The sequence below is a fragment of the Festucalex cinctus genome, chromosome 19 (genome assembly GCF_051991245.1).
Source record: "Festucalex cinctus isolate MCC-2025b chromosome 19, RoL_Fcin_1.0, whole genome shotgun sequence".
NCBI lineage: Eukaryota > Metazoa > Chordata > Actinopteri > Syngnathiformes > Syngnathidae > Festucalex > Festucalex cinctus.
This window is the reverse complement of record NC_135429.1, coordinates 17,869,097-17,887,353: the sequence shown is the minus strand read 5'-3', so window position 1 is coordinate 17,887,353 and position 18,257 is coordinate 17,869,097. Positions and strand designations below refer to the sequence as shown.

The following is an 18,257-nucleotide window of genomic DNA, read 5'->3' as shown; positions in this document are numbered from 1 at the left end:
ATAACCACTACACCATGGAAACAGACGCTGGTGTTTATCCTGTTGGCAGGATTGGAAAACAGCATAGCTGTCTGCCATTCCCTATTTTAGTGACAGTTTTCCTTCTATGCCTGTCCAGGTAGCAAACACAGAGTCCTTTCCTCGTTAGTATAGTGGATAGTATCTCCTCCTGTCACGCGGAAGACTGGGGTTCGATTCCCCAACGGGGAGGTGGTGCCTGTGTGTTTTGCTTTTTGGATACTCAGTTTTCATTGCAAATACAAAGAAAATTACCCTGTTTCCCACCCTGTTTCGAGTTGGGAACCTTCCGCGTGTGAGCCGAATGTGATAACCACTACACCATGGAAACAGACGCTGGTGTTTATCCTGTTGGCAGGATTGGAAAACAGCATAGCTGTCTGGCATTCCCTATTTTAGTGACAGTTTTCCTTCTATGCCTGTCCAGGTAGCAAACACAGAGTCCTTTCCTCGTTAGTATTGTGGATAGTATCTTCTCCTGTCACGCGGAAGACTGGGGTGAGATGCCCCAACGGGCACTTGGTACCTGTGCTATTGTATTTTTGGATACTCAGTTTTCATTGCAAATTCAAAGAAAATTGCCAAGTTTCCACCAGGTTTCGAGCTGGGGACCTTTCGCGTGTGAGGCGAATGTGATAACCACTACACCATGGAAACAGACACTGGCGTTTATCCTGTTGGCAGGATTGGCAAACGGCATAGCTGTCTTGCATTCCCGATTTTAGTGACAGTTTTCCCTCTACGCCTGTCCAGGTAGCAAGCACAGAGTCCTTTCCTCGTTAGTATAGTGGATAGTATCTCCGCCTGTCACGCGGAAGACTGGGGTTCGATTCCCCAACGGGGAGGTGGTGCCTGTGTGTTTTGCTTTTTGGATACTCAGTTTTCATTGCAAATTCAAAGAAAATTGCCAAGTTTCCACCCGGTTTCGAGCTGGGGACCTTTCGCGTGTTAGGCGAATGTGATAACCACTACACCATGGAAACGGACACTGGCGTTTACTCTGTTGGCCGGATTGGCAAACAGCATAGCTGTCTGGCATTCCCGATTTTAGTGACAGTTTTCCCTCTACGCCTGTCCAGGTAGCAAGCACCGAGTCCTTTCCTCGTTAGTATAGTGGATAGTATCTCTGCCTGTCACGCGCAAGACTGTGGTTAGATTCCCTGAAGGCGAGGTGAGTGCAGGTGCAATTCAATTTTTGGATACTCAGTTTTCATTGCAAATACAAAGAAAATTACCCTGTTTCCCACCCTGTTTCGAGTTGGGAACCTTTCGCGTGTGAGCCGAATGTGATAACCACTACACCATGGAAACAGACACTGGCGTTTATCCTGTTGGCAGGATTGGCAAACAGCATAGCTGTCTGGCATTCACAAGTTTAGTGACAGTTTTACCTCTACGCCTGTCCAGGTCGCAAGCACAGAATCCTTTCCTCGTTAGTATAGTGGATAGTATCTCCTCCTGTCACGCGGAAGACTGGGGTTCGATTCCCCAACGGGGAGGTGGTGCCTGTGTGTTTTGCTTTTTGGATACTCAGTTTTCATTGCAAATACAAAGAAAATTACCCTGTTTCCCACCCTGTTTCGAGTTGGGAAACTTCCGCGTGTGAGCCGAATGTGATAACCACTACACCATGGAAACAGACGCTGGCGTTTATCCTGTTGGCAGGATTGGCAAACAGCATAGCTGTCTGGCATTCACGTTTAGTGACAGTTTTACCTCTACGCCTGTCCAGGTCTCAAGCACAGAATCCTTTCCTCGTTAGTATAGTGGATAGTATCTCCTCCTGTCACGCGGAAGACTGTGGTTCGATTCCCCAACGGGGAGGTGGTCCCTGTGTGTTTTGCTTTTTGGATACTCAGTTTTCATTGCAAATACAAAGAAAATTACCCTGTTTCCCACCCTGTTTCGAGTTGGGAACCTTTCGCGTGTGAGCCGAATGTGATAACCACTACACCATGGAAACAGACACTGGCGTTTATCCTGTTGGCAGGATTGGCAAACAGCATAGCTGTCTGGCATTCCCGATTTTAGTGACAGTTTTCCCTCTACGCCTGTCCAGGTAGCAAGCACAGAGTCCTTTCCTCGTTAGTATAGTGGATAGTATCTCCTGCTGTCACGCGGAAGACTGGGGTTCGATTCCCCAACGGGGAGGTGGTGCCTGTGTGTTTTGCTTTTTGGATACTCAGTTTTCATTGCAAATACAAAGAAAATTACCCTGTTTCCCACCCTGTTTCGAGTTGGGAACCTTCCGCGTGTGAGCCGAATGTGATAACCACTACACCATGGAAACAGACGCTGGCGTTTATCCTGTTGGCAGGATTGGCAAACAGCATAGCTGTCTGGCATTCCCGATTTTAGTGACAGTTTTCCCTCTACGCCTGTCCAGGTAGCAAGCACAGAGTCCTTTCCTCGTTAGTATAGTGGATAGTATCTCCGCCTGTCACGCGGAAGACTGGGGTTCGATTCCCCAACGGGGAGGTGGTGCCTGTGTGTTTTGCTTTTTGGATACTCAGTTTTCATTGCAAATTCAAAGAAAATTGCCAAGTTTCCACCCGGTTTCGAGCTGGGGACCTTTCGCGTGTTAGGCGAATGTGATAACCACTACACCATGGAAACAGACACTGGCGTTTATCCTGTTGGCAGGATTGGCAAACCGCATAGCTGTCTGGCATTCACAAGTTTAGTGACAATTTTACCTCTAAGCCTGTCCAGGTCGCAAGCACAGAATCCTTTCGTCGTTAGTATAGTGGATAGTATCTCCTCCTGTCACGCGGAAGACTGGGGTTCGATTCCCCAACGGGGAGGTGGTGCCTGTGTGTTTTGCTTTTTGGATACTCAGTTTTCATTGCAAATACAAAGAAAATTACCCTGTTTCCCACCCTGTTTCGAGTTGGGAACCTTCCGCGTGTGAGCCGAATGTGATAACCACTACACCATGGAAACAGACGCTGGTGTTTATCCTGTTGGCAGGATTGGAAAACAGCATAGCTGTCTGGCATTCCCTATTTTAGTGACAGTTTTCCTTCTATGCCTGTCCAGGTAGCAAACACAGAGTCCTTTCCTCGTTAGTATTGTGGATAGTATCTTCTCCTGTCACGCGGAAGACTGGGGTGAGATGCCCCAACGGGCACTTGGTACCTGTGCTATTGTATTTTTGGATACTCAGTTTTCATTGCAAATTCAAAGAAAATTGCCAAGTTTCCACCAGGTTTCGAGCTGGGGACCTTTCGCGTGTGAGGCGAATGTGATAACCACTACACCATGGAAACAGACACTGGCGTTTATCCTGTTGGCAGGATTGGCAAACGGCATAGCTGTCTTGCATTCCCGATTTTAGTGACAGTTTTCCCTCTACGCCTGTCCAGGTAGCAAGCACAGAGTCCTTTCCTCGTTAGTATAGTGGATAGTATCTCCGCCTGTCACGCGGAAGACTGGGGTTCGATTCCCCAACGGGGAGGTGGTGCCTGTGTGTTTTGCTTTTTGGATACTCAGTTTTCATTGCAAATTCAAAGAAAATTGCCAAGTTTCCACCCGGTTTCGAGCTGGGGACCTTTCGCGTGTTAGGCGAATGTGATAACCACTACACCATGGAAACGGACACTGGCGTTTACTCTGTTGGCCGGATTGGCAAACAGCATAGCTGTCTGGCATTCCCGATTTTAGTGACAGTTTTCCCTCTACGCCTGTCCAGGTAGCAAGCACCGAGTCCTTTCCTCGTTAGTATAGTGGATAGTATCTCTGCCTGTCACGCGCAAGACTGTGGTTAGATTCCCTGAAGGCGAGGTGAGTGCAGGTGCAATTCAATTTTTGGATACTCAGTTTTCATTGCAAATACAAAGAAAATTACCCTGTTTCCCACCCTGTTTCGAGTTGGGAACCTTTCGCGTGTGAGCCGAATGTGATAACCACTACACCATGGAAACAGACACTGGCGTTTATCCTGTTGGCAGGATTGGCAAACAGCATAGCTGTCTGGCATTCACAAGTTTAGTGACAGTTTTACCTCTACGCCTGTCCAGGTCGCAAGCACAGAATCCTTTCCTCGTTAGTATAGTGGATAGTATCTCCTCCTGTCACGCGGAAGACTGGGGTTCGATTCCCCAACGGGGAGGTGGTGCCTGTGTGTTTTGCTTTTTGGATACTCAGTTTTCATTGCAAATACAAAGAAAATTACCCTGTTTCCCACCCTGTTTCGAGTTGGGAAACTTCCGCGTGTGAGCCGAATGTGATAACCACTACACCATGGAAACAGACACTGGCGTTTATCCTGTTGGCAGGATTGGCAAACAGCATAGCTGTCTGGCATTCCCGATTTTAGTGACAGTTTTCCCTCTACGCCTGTCCAGGTAGCAAGCACAGAGTCCTTTCCTCGTTAGTATAGTGGATAGTATCTCCTCCTGTCACGCGGAAGACTGGGGTTCGATTCCCCAACGGGGAGGTGGTGCCTGTGTGTTTTGCTTTTTGGATACTCAGTTTTCATTGCAAATACAAAGAAAATTACCCTGTTTCCCACCCTGTTTCGAGTTGGGAACCTTCCGCGTGTGAGCCGAATGTGATAACCACTACACCATGGAAACAGACGCTGGCGTTTATCCTGTTGGCAGGATTGGCAAACAGCATAGCTGTCTGGCATTCCCGATTTTAGTGACAGTTTTCCCTCTACGCCTGTCCAGGTAGCAAGCACAGAGTCCTTTCCTCGTTAGTATAGTGGATAGTATCTCCGCCTGTCACGCGGAAGACTGGGGTTCGATTCCCCAACGGGGAGGTGGTGCCTGTGTGTTTTGCTTTTTGGATACTCAGTTTTCATTGCAAATTCAAAGAAAATTGCCAAGTTTCCACCCGGTTTCGAGCTGGGGACCTTTCGCGTGTTAGGCGAATGTGATAACCACTACACCATGGAAACAGACACTGGCGTTTATCCTGTTGGCAGGATTGGCAAACCGCATAGCTGTCTGGCATTCACAAGTTTAGTGACAATTTTACCTCTAAGCCTGTCCAGGTCGCAAGCACAGAATCCTTTCGTCGTTAGTATAGTGGATAGTATCTCCTCCTGTCACGCGGAAGACTGGGGTTCGATTCCCCAACGGGGAGGTGGTGCCTGTGTGTTTTGCTTTTTGGATACTCAGTTTTCATTGCAAATACAAAGAAAATTACCCTGTTTCCCACCCTTTTTCGAGTTGGGAACCTTCCGCGTGTGAGCCGAATGTGATAACCACTACACCATGGAAACAGACGCTGGTGTTTATCCTGTTGGCAGGATTGGAAAACAGCATAGCTGTCTGGCATTCCCTATTTTAGTGACAGTTTTCCTTCTATGCCTGTCCAGGTAGCAAACACAGAGTCCTTTCCTCGTTAGTATAGTGGATAGTATCTCCTCCTGTCACGCGGAAGTCTGGGGTTCGATTCCCCAACGGGGAGGTGGTGCCTGTGTGTTTTGCTTTTTGGATACTCAGTTTTCATTGCAAATACAAAGAAAATTACCCTGTTTCCCACCCTGTTTCGAGTTGGGAACCTTCCGCGTGTGAGCCGAATGTGATAACCACTACACCATGGAAACAGACGCTGGTGTTTATCCTGTTGGCAGGATTGGAAAACAGCATAGCTGTCTGGCATTCCCTATTTTAGTGACAGTTTTCCTTCTATGCCTGTCCAGGTAGCAAACACAGAGTCCTTTCCTCGTTAGTATTGTGGATAGTATCTTCTCCTGTCACGCGGAAGACTGGGGTGAGATGCCCCAACGGGCACTTGGTACCTGTGCTATTGTATTTTTGGATACTCAGTTTTCATTGCAAATTCAAAGAAAATTGCCAAGTTTCCACCCGGTTTCGAGCTGGGGACCTTTCGCGTGTGAGGCGAATGTGATAACCACTACACCATGGAAACAGACACTGGCGTTTATCCTGTTGGCAGGATTGGCAAACGGCATAGCTGTCTTGCATTCCCGATTTTAGTGACAGTTTTCCCTCTACGCCTGTCCAGGTAGCAAGCACAGAGTCCTTTCCTCGTTAGTATAGTGGATAGTATCTCCGCCTGTCACGCGGAAGACTGGGGTTCGATTCCCCAACGGGGAGGTGGTGCCTGTGTGTTTTGCTTTTTGGATACTCAGTTTTCATTGCAAATTCAAAGAAAATTGCCAAGTTTCCACCCGGTTTCGAGCTGGGGACCTTTCGCGTGTTAGGCGAATGTGATAACCACTACACCATGGAAACGGACACTGGCGTTTACTCTGTTGGCCGGATTGGCAAACAGCATAGCTGTCTGGCATTCCCGATTTTAGTGACAGTTTTCCCTCTACGCCTGTCCAGGTAGCAAGCACAGAGTCCTTTCCTCGTTAGTATAGTGGATAGTATCTCTGCCTGTCACGCGCAAGACTGTGGTTAGATTCCCTGAAGGCGAGGTGAGTGCAGGTGCAATTCAATTTTTGGATACTCAGTTTTCATTGCAAATACAAAGAAAATTACCCTGTTTCCCACCCTGTTTCGAGTTGGGAACCTTTCGCGTGTGAGCCGAATGTGATAACCACTACACCATGGAAACAGACACTGGCGTTTATCCTGTTGGCAGGATTGGCAAACAGCATAGCTGTCTGGCATTCCCGATTTTAGTGACAGTTTTCCCTCTACGCCTGTCCAGGTAGCAAGCACAGAGTCCTTTCCTCGTTAGTATAGTGGATAGTATCTCCTCCTGTCACGCGGAAGACTGGGGTTCGATTCCCCAACGGGGAGGTGGTGCCTGTGTGTTTTGCTTTTTGGATACTCAGTTTTCATTGCAAATACAAAGAAAATTACCCTGTTTCCCACCCTGTTTCGAGTTGGGAAACTTCCGCGTGTGAGCCGAATGTGATAACCACTACACCATGGAAACAGACGCTGGCGTTTATCCTGTTGGCAGGATTGGCAAACAGCATAGCTGTCTGGCATTCACGTTTAGTGACAGTTTTACCTCTACGCCTGTCCAGGTCTCAAGCACAGAATCCTTTCCTCGTTAGTATAGTGGATAGTATCTCCTCCTGTCACGCGGAAGACTGGGGTTCGATTCCCCAACGGGGAGGTGGTGCCTGTGTGTTTTGCTTTTTGGATACTCAGTTTTCATTGCAAATACAAAGAAAATTACCCTGTTTCCCACCCTGTTTCGAGTTGGGAACCTTCCGCGTGTGAGCCGAATGTGATAACCACTACACCATGGAAACAGACGCTGGCGTTTATCCTGTTGGCAGGATTGGCAAACAGCATAGCTGTCTTGCATTCCCGATTTTAGTGACAGTTTTCCCTCTACGCCTGTCCAGGTAGCAAGCACAGAGTGCTTTCCTCGTTAGTATAGTGGATAGTATCTCCGCCTGTCACGCGGAAGACTGGGGTTCGATTCCCCAACGGGGAGGTGGTGCCTGTGTGTTTTGCTTTTTGGATACTCAGTTTTCATTGCAAATTCAAAGAAAATTGCCAAGTTTCCACCCGGTTTCGAGCTGGGGACCTTTCGCGTGTTAGGCGAATGTGATAACCACTACACCATGGAAACAGACACTGGCGTTTACTCTGTTGGCAGGATTGGCAAACAGCATAGCTGTCTGGCATTCCCGATTTTAGTGACAGTTTTCCCTCTACGCCTGTCCAGGTAGCAAGCACAGAGTCCTTTCCTCGTTAGTATAGTGGATAGTATCTCTGCCTGTCACGCGCAAGACTGTGGTTAGATTCCCTGAAGGGGAGGTGAGTGCAGGTGCAATTCAATTTTTGGATACTCAATTTTCATTGCAAATACAAAGAAAATTACCCTGTTTCCCACCCTGTTTCGAGTTGGGAACCTTTCGCGTGTGAGCCGAATGTGATAACCACTACACCATGGAAACAGACACTGGCGTTTATCCTGTTGGCAGGATTGGCAAACAGCATAGCTGTCTGGCATTCACAAGTTTAGTGACAGTTTTCCCTCTACGCCTGTCCAGGTAGCAAGCACAGAGTCCTTTCCTCGTTAGTATAGTGGATAGTATCTCCGCCTGTCACGCGGAAGACTGGGGTTCGATTCCCCAACGGGGAGGTGGTGCCTGTGTGTTTTGCTTTTTGGATACTCAGTTTTCATTGCAAATTCAAAGAAAATTGCCAAGTTTCCACCCGGTTTCGAGCTGGGGACCTTTCGCGTGTTAGGCGAATGTGATAACCACTACACCATGGAAACAGACACTGGCGTTTACTCTGTTGGCCGGATTGGCAAACAGCATAGCTGTCTGGCATTCCCGATTTTAGTGACAGTTTTCCCTCTACGCCTGTCCAGGTAGCAAGCACAGAGTCCTTTCCTCGTTAGTATAGTGGATAGTATCTCTGCCTGTCACGCGCAAGACTGTGGTTAGTTTCCCTGAAGGGGAGGTGAGTGCAGGTGCAATTCAGTTTTTGGATACTCAGTTTTCATTGCAAATACAAAGAAAATTACCCTGCTTCCCACCCGGTTTCGAGTTGGGAACCTTTCGCTTGTGAGGAGAATGTGATAACCACTACACCATGGAAACAGACACTGGCGTTTATCCTGTTGGCAGTATTGGCAAACAGCATAGCTGTCTTGCATTCCCGATTTTAGTGACAGTTTTCCCTCTACGCCTGTCCAGGTAGCAAGCACAGAGTCCTTTCCTCGTTAGTATAGTGGATAGTATCTCCGCCTGTCACGCGGAAGACTGGGGTTCGATTCTCCAACGGGGAGGTGGTGCCTGTGTGTTTTGCTTTTTGGACACTCAGTTTTCATTGCAAATACAAAGAAAATTACCCTGTTTCCCACCCTGTTTCGAGTTGGGAACCTTTCGCGTGTGAGCCGAATGTGATAACCACTACACCATGGAAACAGACACTGGCGTTTATCCTGTTGGCAGGATTGGCAAACCGCATAGCTGTCTGGCATTAAGTTTAGTGACAATTTTACCTCTAAGCCTGTCCAGGTCGCAAGCACAGAATCCTTTCGTCGTTAGTATAGTGGATAGTATCTCCTCCTGTCACGCGGAAGACTGGGGTTCGATTCCCCAACGGGGAGGTGGTGCCTGTGTGTTTTGCTTTTTGGATACTCAGTTTTCATTGCAAATACAAAGAAAATTACCCTGTTTCCCACCCTTTTTCGAGTTGGGAACCTTCCGCGTGTGAGCCGAATGTGATAACCACTACACCATGGAAACAGACGCTGGTGTTTATCCTGTTGGCAGGATTGGAAAACAGCATAGCTGTCTGGCATTCCCTATTTTAGTGACAGTTTTCCTTCTATGCCTGTCCAGGTAGCAAACACAGAGTCCTTTCCTCGTTAGTATAGTGGATAGTATCTCCTCCTGTCACGCGGAAGACTGGGGTTCGATTCCCCAACGGGGAGGTGGTGCCTGTGTGTTTTGCTTTTTGGATACTCAGTTTTCATTGCAAATACAAAGAAAATTACCCTGTTTCCCACCCTGTTTCGAGTTGGGAACCTTCCGCGTGTGAGCCGAATGTGATAACCACTACACCATGGAAACAGACGCTGGTGTTTATCCTGTTGGCAGGATTGGAAAACAGCATAGCTGTCTGGCATTCCCTATTTTAGTGACAGTTTTCCTTCTATGCCTGTCCAGGTAGCAAACACAGAGTCCTTTCCTCGTTAGTATTGTGGATAGTATCTTCTCCTGTCACGCGGAAGACTGGGGTGAGATGCCCCAACGGGCACTTGGTACCTGTGCTATTGTATTTTTGGATACTCAGTTTTCATTGCAAATTCAAAGAAAATTGCCAAGTTTCCACCCGGTTTCGAGCTGGGGACCTTTCGCGTGTGAGGCGAATGTGATAACCACTACACCATGGAAACAGACACTGGCGTTTATCCTGTTGGCAGGATTGGCAAACGGCATAGCTGTCTTGCATTCCCGATTTTAGTGACAGTTTTCCCTCTACGCCTGTCCAGGTAGCAAGCACAGAGTCCTTTCCTCGTTAGTATAGTGGATAGTATCTCCGCCTGTCACGCGGAAGACTGGGGTTCGATTCCCCAACGGGGAGGTGGTGCCTGTGTGTTTTGCTTTTTGGATACTCAGTTTTCATTGCAAATTCAAAGAAAATTGCCAAGTTTCCACCCGGTTTCGAGCTGGGGACCTATCGCGTGTTAGGCGAATGTGATAACCACTACACCATGGAAACGGACACTGGCGTTTACTCTGTTGGCCGGATTGGCAAACAGCATAGCTGTCTGGCATTCCCGATTTTAGTGACAGTTTTCCCTCTACGCCTGTCCAGGTAGCAAGCACCGAGTCCTTTCCTCGTTAGTATAGTGGATAGTATCTCTGCCTGTCACGCGCAAGACTGTGGTTAGATTCCCTGAAGGCGAGGTGAGTGCAGGTGCAATTCAATTTTTGGATACTCAGTTTTCATTGCAAATACAAAGAAAATTACCCTGTTTCCCACCCTGTTTCGAGTTGGGAACCTTTCGCGTGTGAGCCGAATGTGATAACCACTACACCATGGAAACAGACACTGGCGTTTATCCTGTTGGCAGGATTGGCAAACAGCATAGCTGTCTGGCATTCACAAGTTTAGTGACAGTTTTACCTCTACGCCTGTCCAGGTCGCAAGCACAGAATCCTTTCCTCGTTAGTATAGTGGATAGTATCTCCTCCTGTCACGCGGAAGACTGGGGTTCGATTCCCCAACGGGGAGGTGGTCCCTGTGTGTTTTGCTTTTTGGATACTCAGTTTTCATTGCAAATACAAAGAAAATTACCCTGTTTCCCACCCTGTTTCGAGTTGGGAAACTTCCGCGTGTGAGCCGAATGTGATAACCACTACACCATGGAAACAGACGCTGGCGTTTATCCTGTTGGCAGGATTGGCAAACAGCATAGCTGTCTGGCATTCACGTTTAGTGACAGTTTTACCTCTACGCCTGTCCAGGTCTCAAGCACAGAATCCTTTCCTCGTTAGTATAGTGGATAGTATCTCCTCCTGTCACGCGGAAGACTGGGGTTCGATTCCCCAACGGGGAGGTGGTCCCTGTGTGTTTTGCTTTTTGGATACTCAGTTTTCATTGCAAATACAAAGAAAATTACCCTGTTTCCCACCCTGTTTCGAGTTGGGAACCTTTAGCGTGTGAGCCGAATGTGATAACCACTACACCATGGAAACAGACACTGGCGTTTATCCTGTTGGCAGGATTGGCAAACAGCATAGCTGTCTGGCATTCCCGATTTTAGTGACAGTTTTCCCTCTACGCCTGTCCAGGTAGCAAGCACAGAGTCCTTTCCTCGTTAGTATAGTGGATAGTATCTCCTCCTGTCACGCGGAAGACTGGGGTTCGATTCCCCAACGGGGAGGTGGTGCCTGTGTGTTTTGCTTTTTGGATACTCAGTTTTCATTGCAAATACAAAGAAAATTACCCTGTTTCCCACCCTGTTTCGAGTTGGGAACCTTCCGCGTGTGAGCCGAATGTGATAACCACTACACCATGGAAACAGACGCTGGCGTTTATCCTGTTGGCAGGATTGGCAAACAGCATAGCTGTCTGGCATTCCCGATTTTAGTGACAGTTTTCCCTCTACGCCTGTCCAGGTAGCAAGCACAGAGTCCTTTCCTCGTTAGTATAGTGGATAGTATCTCCGCCTGTCACGCGGAAGACTGGGGTTCGATTCCCCAACGGGGAGGTGGTGCCTGTGTGTTTTGCTTTTTGGATACTCAGTTTTCATTGCAAATTCAAAGAAAATTGCCAAGTTTCCACCCGGTTTCGAGCTGGGGACCTTTCGCGTGTTAGGCGAATGTGATAACCACTACACCATGGAAACAGACACTGGCGTTTATCCTGTTGGCAGGATTGGCAAACCGCATAGCTGTCTGGCATTAAGTTTAGTGACAATTTTACCTCTAAGCCTGTCCAGGTCGCAAGCACAGAATCCTTTCGTCGTTAGTATAGTGGATAGTATCTCCTCCTGTCACGCGGAAGACTGGGGTTCGATTCCCCAACGGGGAGGTGGTGCCTGTGTGTTTTGCTTTTTGGATACTCAGTTTTCATTGCAAATACAAAGAAAATTACCCTGTTTCCCACCCTTTTTCGAGTTGGGAACCTTCCGCGTGTGAGCCGAATGTGATAACCACTACACCATGGAAACAGACGCTGGTGTTTATCCTGTTGGCAGGATTGGAAAACAGCATAGCTGTCTGGCATTCCCTATTTTAGTGACAGTTTTCCTTCTATGCCTGTCCAGGTAGCAAACACAGAGTCCTTTCCTCGTTAGTATAGTGGATAGTATCTCCTCCTGTCACGCGGAAGACTGGGGTTCGATTCCCCAACGGGGAGGTGGTGCCTGTGTGTTTTGCTTTTTGGATACTCAGTTTTCATTGCAAATACAAAGAAAATTACCCTGTTTCCCACCCTGTTTCGAGTTGGGAACCTTCCGCGTGTGAGCCGAATGTGATAACCACTACACCATGGAAACAGACGCTGGTGTTTATCCTGTTGGCAGGATTGGAAAACAGCATAGCTGTCTGGCATTCCCTATTTTAGTGACAGTTTTCCTTCTATGCCTGTCCAGGTAGCAAACACAGAGTCCTTTCCTCGTTAGTATTGTGGATAGTATCTTCTCCTGTCACGCGGAAGACTGGGGTGAGATGCCCCAACGGGCACTTGGTACCTGTGCTATTGTATTTTTGGATACTCAGTTTTCATTGCAAATTCAAAGAAAATTGCCAAGTTTCCACCCGGTTTCGAGCTGGGGACCTTTCGCGTGTGAGGCGAATGTGATAACCACTACACCATGGAAACAGACACTGGCGTTTATCCTGTTGGCAGGATTGGCAAACGGCATAGCTGTCTTGCATTCCCGATTTTAGTGACAGTTTTCCCTCTAAGCCTGTCCAGGTAGCAAGCACAGAGTCCTTTCCTCGTTAGTATAGTGGATAGTATCTCCGCCTGTCACGCGGAAGACTGGGGTTCGATTCCCCAACGGGGAGGTGGTGCCTGTGTGTTTTGCTTTTTGGATACTCAGTTTTCATTGCAAATTCAAAGAAAATTGCCAAGTTTCCACCCGGTTTCGAGCTGGGGACCTTTCGCGTGTTAGGCGAATGTGATAACCACTACACCATGGAAACGGACACTGGCGTTTACTCTGTTGGCCGGATTGGCAAACAGCATAGCTGTCTGGCATTCCCGATTTTAGTGACAGTTTTCCCTCTACGCCTGTCCAGGTAGCAAGCACAGAGTCCTTTCCTCGTTAGTATAGTGGATAGTATCTCTGCCTGTCACGCGCAAGACTGTGGTTAGATTCCCTGAAGGCGAGGTGAGTGCAGGTGCAATTCAATTTTTGGATACTCAGTTTTCATTGCAAATACAAAGAAAATTACCCTGTTTCCCACCCTGTTTCGAGTTGGGAACCTTTCGCGTGTGAGCCGAATGTGATAACCACTACACCATGGAAACAGACACTGGCGTTTATCCTGTTGGCAGGATTGGCAAACAGCATAGCTGTCTGGCATTCACAAGTTTAGTGACAGTTTTACCTCTACGCCTGTCCAGGTCGCAAGCACAGAATCCTTTCCTCGTTAGTATAGTGGATAGTATCTCCTCCTGTCACGCGGAAGACTGGGGTTCGATTCCCCAACGGGGAGGTGGTGCCTGTTTGTTTTGCTTTTTGGATACTCAGTTTTCATTGCAAATACAAAGAAAATTACCCTGTTTCCCACCCTGTTTCGAGTTGGGAAACTTCCGCGTGTGAGCCGAATGTGATAACCACTACACCATGGAAACAGACGCTGGCGTTTATCCTGTTGGCAGGATTGGCAAACAGCATAGCTGTCTGGCATTCACGTTTAGTGACAGTTTTACCTCTACGCCTGTCCAGGTCTCAAGCACAGAATCCTTTCCTCGTTAGTATAGTGGATAGTATCTCCTCCTGTCACGCGGAAGACTGGGGTTCGATTCCCCAACGGGGAGGTGGTCCCTGTGTGTTTTGCTTTTTGGATACTCAGTTTTCATTGCAAATACAAAGAAAATTACCCTGTTTCCCACCCTGTTTCGAGTTGGGAACCTTTCGCGTGTGAGCCGAATGTGATAACCACTACACCATGGAAACAGACACTGGCGTTTATCCTGTTGGCAGGATTGGCAAACAGCATAGCTGTCTGGCATTCCCGATTTTAGTGACAGTTTTCCCTCTACGCCTGTCCAGGTAGCAAGCACAGAGTCCTTTCCTCGTTAGTATAGTGGATAGTATCTCCTCCTGTCACGCGGAAGACTGGGGTTCGATTCCCCAACGGGGAGGTGGTGCCTGTGTGTTTTGCTTTTTGGATACTCAGTTTTCATTGCAAATACAAAGAAAATTACCCTGTTTCCCACCCTGTTTCGAGTTGGGAAACTTCCGCGTGTGAGCCGAATGTGATAACCACTACACCATGGAAACAGACGCTGGCGTTTATCCTGTTGGCAGGATTGGCAAACAGCATAGCTGTCTGGCATTCACGTTTAGTGACAGTTTTACCTCTACGCCTGTCCAGGTCTCAAGCACAGAATCCTTTCCTCGTTAGTATAGTGGATAGTATCTCCTCCTGTCACGCGGAAGACTGGGGTTCGATTCCCCAACGGGGAGGTGGTGCCTGTGTGTTTTGCTTTTTGGATACTCAGTTTTCATTGCAAATACAAAGAAAATTACCCTGTTTCCCACCCTGTTTCGAGTTGGGAACCTTCCGCGTGTGAGCCGAATGTGATAACCACTACACCATGGAAACAGACGCTGGCGTTTATCCTGTTGGCAGGATTGGCAAACAGCATAGCTGTCTGGCATTCCCGATTTTAGTGACAGTTTTCCCTCTACGCCTGTCCAGGTAGCAAGCACAGAGTCCTTTCCTCGTTAGTATAGTGGATAGTATCTCCGCCTGTCACGCGGAAGACTGGGGTTCGATTCCCCAACGGGGAGGTGGTGCCTGTGTGTTTTGCTTTTTGGATACTCAGTTTTCATTGCAAATTCAAAGAAAATTGCCAAGTTTCCACCCGGTTTCGAGCTGGGGACCTTTCGCGTGTTAGGCGAATGTGATAACCACTACACCATGGAAACAGACACTGGCGTTTACTCTGTTGGCCGGATTGGCAAACAGCATAGCTGTCTGGCATTCCAGATTTTAGTGACAGTTTTCCCTCTACGCCTGTCCAGGTAGCAAGCACAGAGTCCTTTCCTCGTTAGTATAGTGGATAGTATCTCTGCCTGTCACGCGCAAGACTGTGGTTAGATTCCCTGAAGGGGAGGTGAGTGCAGGTGCAATTCAGTTTTTGGATACTCAGTTTTCATTGCAAATACAAAGAAAATTACCCTGTTTCCCACCCGGTTTCGAGTTGGGAACCTTTCGCTTGTGAGGAGACTGTGATAACCACTACACCATGGAAACAGACACTGGCGTTTATCCTGTTGGCAGTATTGGCAAACAGCATAGCTGTCTTGCATTCCCGATTTTAGTGACAGTTTTCCCTCTACGCCTGTCCAGGTAGCAAGCACAGAGTCCTTTCCTCGTTAGTATAGTGGATAGTATCTCCGCCTGTCACGCGGAAGACTGGGGTTCGATTCCCCAACGGGGAAGGTGGTGCCTGTGTGTTTTCCTTTTTGGACACTCAGTTTTCATTGCAAATACAAAGAAAATTACCCTGTTTCCCACCCTGTTTCGAGTTGGGAACCTTTCGCGTGTGAGCCGAATGTGATAACCACTACACCATGGAAACAGACACTGGCGTTTATCCTGTTGGCAGGATTGGCAAACCGCATAGCTTTCTGGCATTAAGTTTAGTGACAATTTTACCTCTAAGCCTGTCCAGGTCGCAAGCACATAATCCTTTCGTCGTTAGTATAGTGGATAGTATCTCCTCCTGTCACGCGGAAGACTGGGGTTCGATTCCCCAACGGGGAGGTGGTGCCTGTGTGTTTTGCTTTTTGGATACTCAGTTTTCATTGCAAATACAAAGAAAATTACCCTGTTTCCCACCCTTTTTCGAGTTGGGAACCTTCCGCGTGTGAGCCGAATGTGATAACCACTACACCATGGAAACAGACGCTGGTGTTTATCCTGTTGGCAGGATTGGAAAACAGCATAGCTGTCTGGCATTCCCTATTTTAGTGACAGTTTTCCTTCTATGCCTGTCCAGGTAGCAAACACAGAGTCCTTTCCTCGTTAGTATAGTGGATAGTATCTCCTCCTGTCACGCGGAAGACTGGGGTTCGATTCCCCAACGGGGAGGTGGTGCCTGTGTGTTTTGCTTTTTGGATACTCAGTTTTCATTGCAAATACAAAGAAAATTACCCTGTTTCCCACCCTGTTTCGAGTTGGGAACCTTCCGCGTGTGAGCCGAATGTGATAACCACTACACCATGGAAACAGACGCTGGTGTTTATCCTGTTGGCAGGATTGGAAAACAGCATAGCTGTCTGGCATTCCCTATTTTAGTGACAGTTTTCCTTCTATGCCTGTCCAGGTAGCAAACACAGAGTCCTTTCCTCGTTAGTATTGTGGATAGTATCTTCTCCTGTCACGCGGAAGACTGGGGTGAGATGCCCCAACGGGCACTTTGTACCTGTGCTATTGTATTTTTGGATACTCAGTTTTCATTGCAAATTCAAAGAAAATTGCCAAGTTTCCACCCGGTTTCGAGCTGGGGACCTTTCGCGTGTGAGGCGAATGTGATAACCACTACACCATGGAAACAGACACTGGCGTTTATCCTGTTGGCAGGATTGGCAAACAGCATAGCTGTCTTGCATTCCCGATTTTAGTGACAGTTTTCCCTCTACGCCTGTCCAGGTAGCAAGCACAGAGTGCTTTCCTCGTTAGTATAGTGGATAGTATCTCCGCCTGTCACGCGGAAGACTGGGATTTGATTCCCCAACGGGGAGGTGGTGCCTGTGTGTTTTGCTTTTTGGATACTCAGTTTTCATTGCAAATTCAAAGAAAATTGCCAAGTTTCCACCCGGTTTCGAGCTGGGGACCTTTCGCGTGTTAGGCGAATGTGATAACCACTACACCATGGAAACAGACACTGGCGTTTACTCTGTTGGCAGGATTGGCAAACAGCATAGCTGTCTGGCATTCCCGATTTTAGTGACAGTTTTCCCTCTACGCCTGTCCAGGTAGCAAGCACAGAGTCCTTTCCTCGTTAGTATAGTGGATAGTATCTCTGCCTGTCACGCGCAAGACTGTGGTTAGATTCCCTGAAGGGGAGGTGAGTGCAGGTGCAATTCAATTTTTGGATACTCAATTTTCATTGCAAATACAAAGAAAATTACCCTGTTTCCCACCCTGTTTCGAGTTGGGAACCTTTCGCGTGTGAGCCGAATGTGATAACCACTACACCATGGAAACAGACACTGGCGTTTATCCTGTTGGCAGGATTGGCAAACAGCATAGCTGTCTGGCATTCCCGATTTTAGTGACAGTTTTCCCTCTACGCCTGTCCAGGTAGCAAGCACAGAGTGCTTTCCTCGTTAGTATAGTGGATAGTATCTCCTCCTGTCACGCGGAAGACTGGGGTTCGATTCCCCAACGGGGAGGTGGTGCCTGTGTGTTTTGCTTTTTGGATACTCAGTTTTCATTGCAAATTCAAAGAAAATTCCCAAGTTTCCACCCGGTTTCGAGCTGGGGACCTTTCGCGTGTTAGGCGAATGTGATAACCACTACACCATGGAAACAGACACTGGCGTTTACTCTGTTGGCCGGATTGGCAAACAGCATAGCTGTCTGGCATTCCCGATTTTAGTGACAGTTTTCCCTCTACGCCTGTCCAGGTAGCAAGCACAGAGTCCTTTCCTCGTTAGTATAGTGGATAGTATCTCTGCCTGTCACGCGCAAGACTGTGGTTAGATTCCCTGAAGGGGAGGTGAGTGCAGGTGCAATTCAGTTTTTGGATACTCAGTTTTCATTGCAAATACAAAGAAAATTACCCTGCTTCCCACCCGGTTTCGAGTTGGGAACCTTTCGCTTGTGAGGAGAATGTGATAACCACTACACCATGGAAACAGACACTGTCGTTTATCCTGTTGGCAGTATTGGCAAACAGCATAGCTGTCTTGCATTCCCGATTTTAGTGACAGTTTTCCCTCTACGCCTGTCCAGGTAGCAAGCACAGAGTCCTTTCCTCGTTAGTATAGTGGATAGTATCTCTGCCTGTCACGCGGAAGACTGGGGTTCGATTCCCCAACGGGGAGGTGGTGCCTGTGTGTTTTGCTTTTTGGACACTCAGTTTTCATTGCAAATACAAAGAAAATTACCCTGTTTCCCACCCTGTTTCGAGTTG

The 18,257-nt window shown here is 47.8% G+C and overlaps 28 non-coding genes across 28 annotated transcripts; 12 read left to right on the top strand and 16 right to left on the bottom strand.

Moving 5' to 3' along the window:
* Nucleotides 1-791: 791 nt before the first annotated feature.
* On the top strand, nt 792-863 carry trnad-guc (transfer RNA aspartic acid (anticodon GUC)). The gene has a single exon. It is a non-coding gene; the product is annotated as a tRNA-Asp (tRNA).
* Nucleotides 864-928: 65 nt separating this feature from the next.
* On the bottom strand, nt 929-1,001 carry trnav-aac (transfer RNA valine (anticodon AAC)). The gene has a single exon. It is a non-coding gene; the product is annotated as a tRNA-Val (tRNA).
* A 1,423-nt stretch (nt 1,002-2,424) lies between these two features.
* Nucleotides 2,425-2,496, top strand: trnad-guc (transfer RNA aspartic acid (anticodon GUC)). Its single transcript has one exon. It is a non-coding gene; the product is annotated as a tRNA-Asp (tRNA).
* A 65-nt stretch (nt 2,497-2,561) lies between these two features.
* trnav-aac (transfer RNA valine (anticodon AAC)) lies at nt 2,562-2,634 on the bottom strand. The gene has a single exon. It is a non-coding gene; the product is annotated as a tRNA-Val (tRNA).
* Nucleotides 2,635-3,403: 769 nt separating this feature from the next.
* trnad-guc (transfer RNA aspartic acid (anticodon GUC)) lies at nt 3,404-3,475 on the top strand. Its single transcript has one exon. It is a non-coding gene; the product is annotated as a tRNA-Asp (tRNA).
* Nucleotides 3,476-3,540: 65 nt separating this feature from the next.
* trnav-aac (transfer RNA valine (anticodon AAC)) lies at nt 3,541-3,613 on the bottom strand. The gene has a single exon. It is a non-coding gene; the product is annotated as a tRNA-Val (tRNA).
* Nucleotides 3,614-4,711: 1,098 nt separating this feature from the next.
* Nucleotides 4,712-4,783, top strand: trnad-guc (transfer RNA aspartic acid (anticodon GUC)). The gene has a single exon. It is a non-coding gene; the product is annotated as a tRNA-Asp (tRNA).
* A 65-nt stretch (nt 4,784-4,848) lies between these two features.
* On the bottom strand, nt 4,849-4,921 carry trnav-aac (transfer RNA valine (anticodon AAC)). Its single transcript has one exon. It is a non-coding gene; the product is annotated as a tRNA-Val (tRNA).
* A 907-nt stretch (nt 4,922-5,828) lies between these two features.
* Nucleotides 5,829-5,901, bottom strand: trnav-cac (transfer RNA valine (anticodon CAC)). Its single transcript has one exon. It is a non-coding gene; the product is annotated as a tRNA-Val (tRNA).
* Nucleotides 5,902-6,017: 116 nt separating this feature from the next.
* Nucleotides 6,018-6,089, top strand: trnad-guc (transfer RNA aspartic acid (anticodon GUC)). Its single transcript has one exon. It is a non-coding gene; the product is annotated as a tRNA-Asp (tRNA).
* Nucleotides 6,090-6,154: 65 nt separating this feature from the next.
* On the bottom strand, nt 6,155-6,227 carry trnav-aac (transfer RNA valine (anticodon AAC)). Its single transcript has one exon. It is a non-coding gene; the product is annotated as a tRNA-Val (tRNA).
* A 1,096-nt stretch (nt 6,228-7,323) lies between these two features.
* Nucleotides 7,324-7,395, top strand: trnad-guc (transfer RNA aspartic acid (anticodon GUC)). The gene has a single exon. It is a non-coding gene; the product is annotated as a tRNA-Asp (tRNA).
* Nucleotides 7,396-7,460: 65 nt separating this feature from the next.
* Nucleotides 7,461-7,533, bottom strand: trnav-aac (transfer RNA valine (anticodon AAC)). The gene has a single exon. It is a non-coding gene; the product is annotated as a tRNA-Val (tRNA).
* A 444-nt stretch (nt 7,534-7,977) lies between these two features.
* Nucleotides 7,978-8,049, top strand: trnad-guc (transfer RNA aspartic acid (anticodon GUC)). The gene has a single exon. It is a non-coding gene; the product is annotated as a tRNA-Asp (tRNA).
* Nucleotides 8,050-8,114: 65 nt separating this feature from the next.
* trnav-aac (transfer RNA valine (anticodon AAC)) lies at nt 8,115-8,187 on the bottom strand. The gene has a single exon. It is a non-coding gene; the product is annotated as a tRNA-Val (tRNA).
* A 1,559-nt stretch (nt 8,188-9,746) lies between these two features.
* trnav-cac (transfer RNA valine (anticodon CAC)) lies at nt 9,747-9,819 on the bottom strand. The gene has a single exon. It is a non-coding gene; the product is annotated as a tRNA-Val (tRNA).
* A 116-nt stretch (nt 9,820-9,935) lies between these two features.
* trnad-guc (transfer RNA aspartic acid (anticodon GUC)) lies at nt 9,936-10,007 on the top strand. Its single transcript has one exon. It is a non-coding gene; the product is annotated as a tRNA-Asp (tRNA).
* Nucleotides 10,008-11,568: 1,561 nt separating this feature from the next.
* Nucleotides 11,569-11,640, top strand: trnad-guc (transfer RNA aspartic acid (anticodon GUC)). The gene has a single exon. It is a non-coding gene; the product is annotated as a tRNA-Asp (tRNA).
* A 65-nt stretch (nt 11,641-11,705) lies between these two features.
* Nucleotides 11,706-11,778, bottom strand: trnav-aac (transfer RNA valine (anticodon AAC)). Its single transcript has one exon. It is a non-coding gene; the product is annotated as a tRNA-Val (tRNA).
* A 904-nt stretch (nt 11,779-12,682) lies between these two features.
* trnav-cac (transfer RNA valine (anticodon CAC)) lies at nt 12,683-12,755 on the bottom strand. Its single transcript has one exon. It is a non-coding gene; the product is annotated as a tRNA-Val (tRNA).
* Nucleotides 12,756-12,871: 116 nt separating this feature from the next.
* Nucleotides 12,872-12,943, top strand: trnad-guc (transfer RNA aspartic acid (anticodon GUC)). The gene has a single exon. It is a non-coding gene; the product is annotated as a tRNA-Asp (tRNA).
* A 65-nt stretch (nt 12,944-13,008) lies between these two features.
* Nucleotides 13,009-13,081, bottom strand: trnav-aac (transfer RNA valine (anticodon AAC)). The gene has a single exon. It is a non-coding gene; the product is annotated as a tRNA-Val (tRNA).
* A 1,748-nt stretch (nt 13,082-14,829) lies between these two features.
* Nucleotides 14,830-14,901, top strand: trnad-guc (transfer RNA aspartic acid (anticodon GUC)). Its single transcript has one exon. It is a non-coding gene; the product is annotated as a tRNA-Asp (tRNA).
* Nucleotides 14,902-14,966: 65 nt separating this feature from the next.
* trnav-aac (transfer RNA valine (anticodon AAC)) lies at nt 14,967-15,039 on the bottom strand. Its single transcript has one exon. It is a non-coding gene; the product is annotated as a tRNA-Val (tRNA).
* Nucleotides 15,040-15,483: 444 nt separating this feature from the next.
* trnad-guc (transfer RNA aspartic acid (anticodon GUC)) lies at nt 15,484-15,555 on the top strand. The gene has a single exon. It is a non-coding gene; the product is annotated as a tRNA-Asp (tRNA).
* A 1,044-nt stretch (nt 15,556-16,599) lies between these two features.
* Nucleotides 16,600-16,672, bottom strand: trnav-cac (transfer RNA valine (anticodon CAC)). The gene has a single exon. It is a non-coding gene; the product is annotated as a tRNA-Val (tRNA).
* Nucleotides 16,673-16,925: 253 nt separating this feature from the next.
* trnav-aac (transfer RNA valine (anticodon AAC)) lies at nt 16,926-16,998 on the bottom strand. Its single transcript has one exon. It is a non-coding gene; the product is annotated as a tRNA-Val (tRNA).
* Nucleotides 16,999-17,579: 581 nt separating this feature from the next.
* Nucleotides 17,580-17,652, bottom strand: trnav-aac (transfer RNA valine (anticodon AAC)). The gene has a single exon. It is a non-coding gene; the product is annotated as a tRNA-Val (tRNA).
* Between the last annotated feature and the right edge of the window lie 605 nt (nt 17,653-18,257).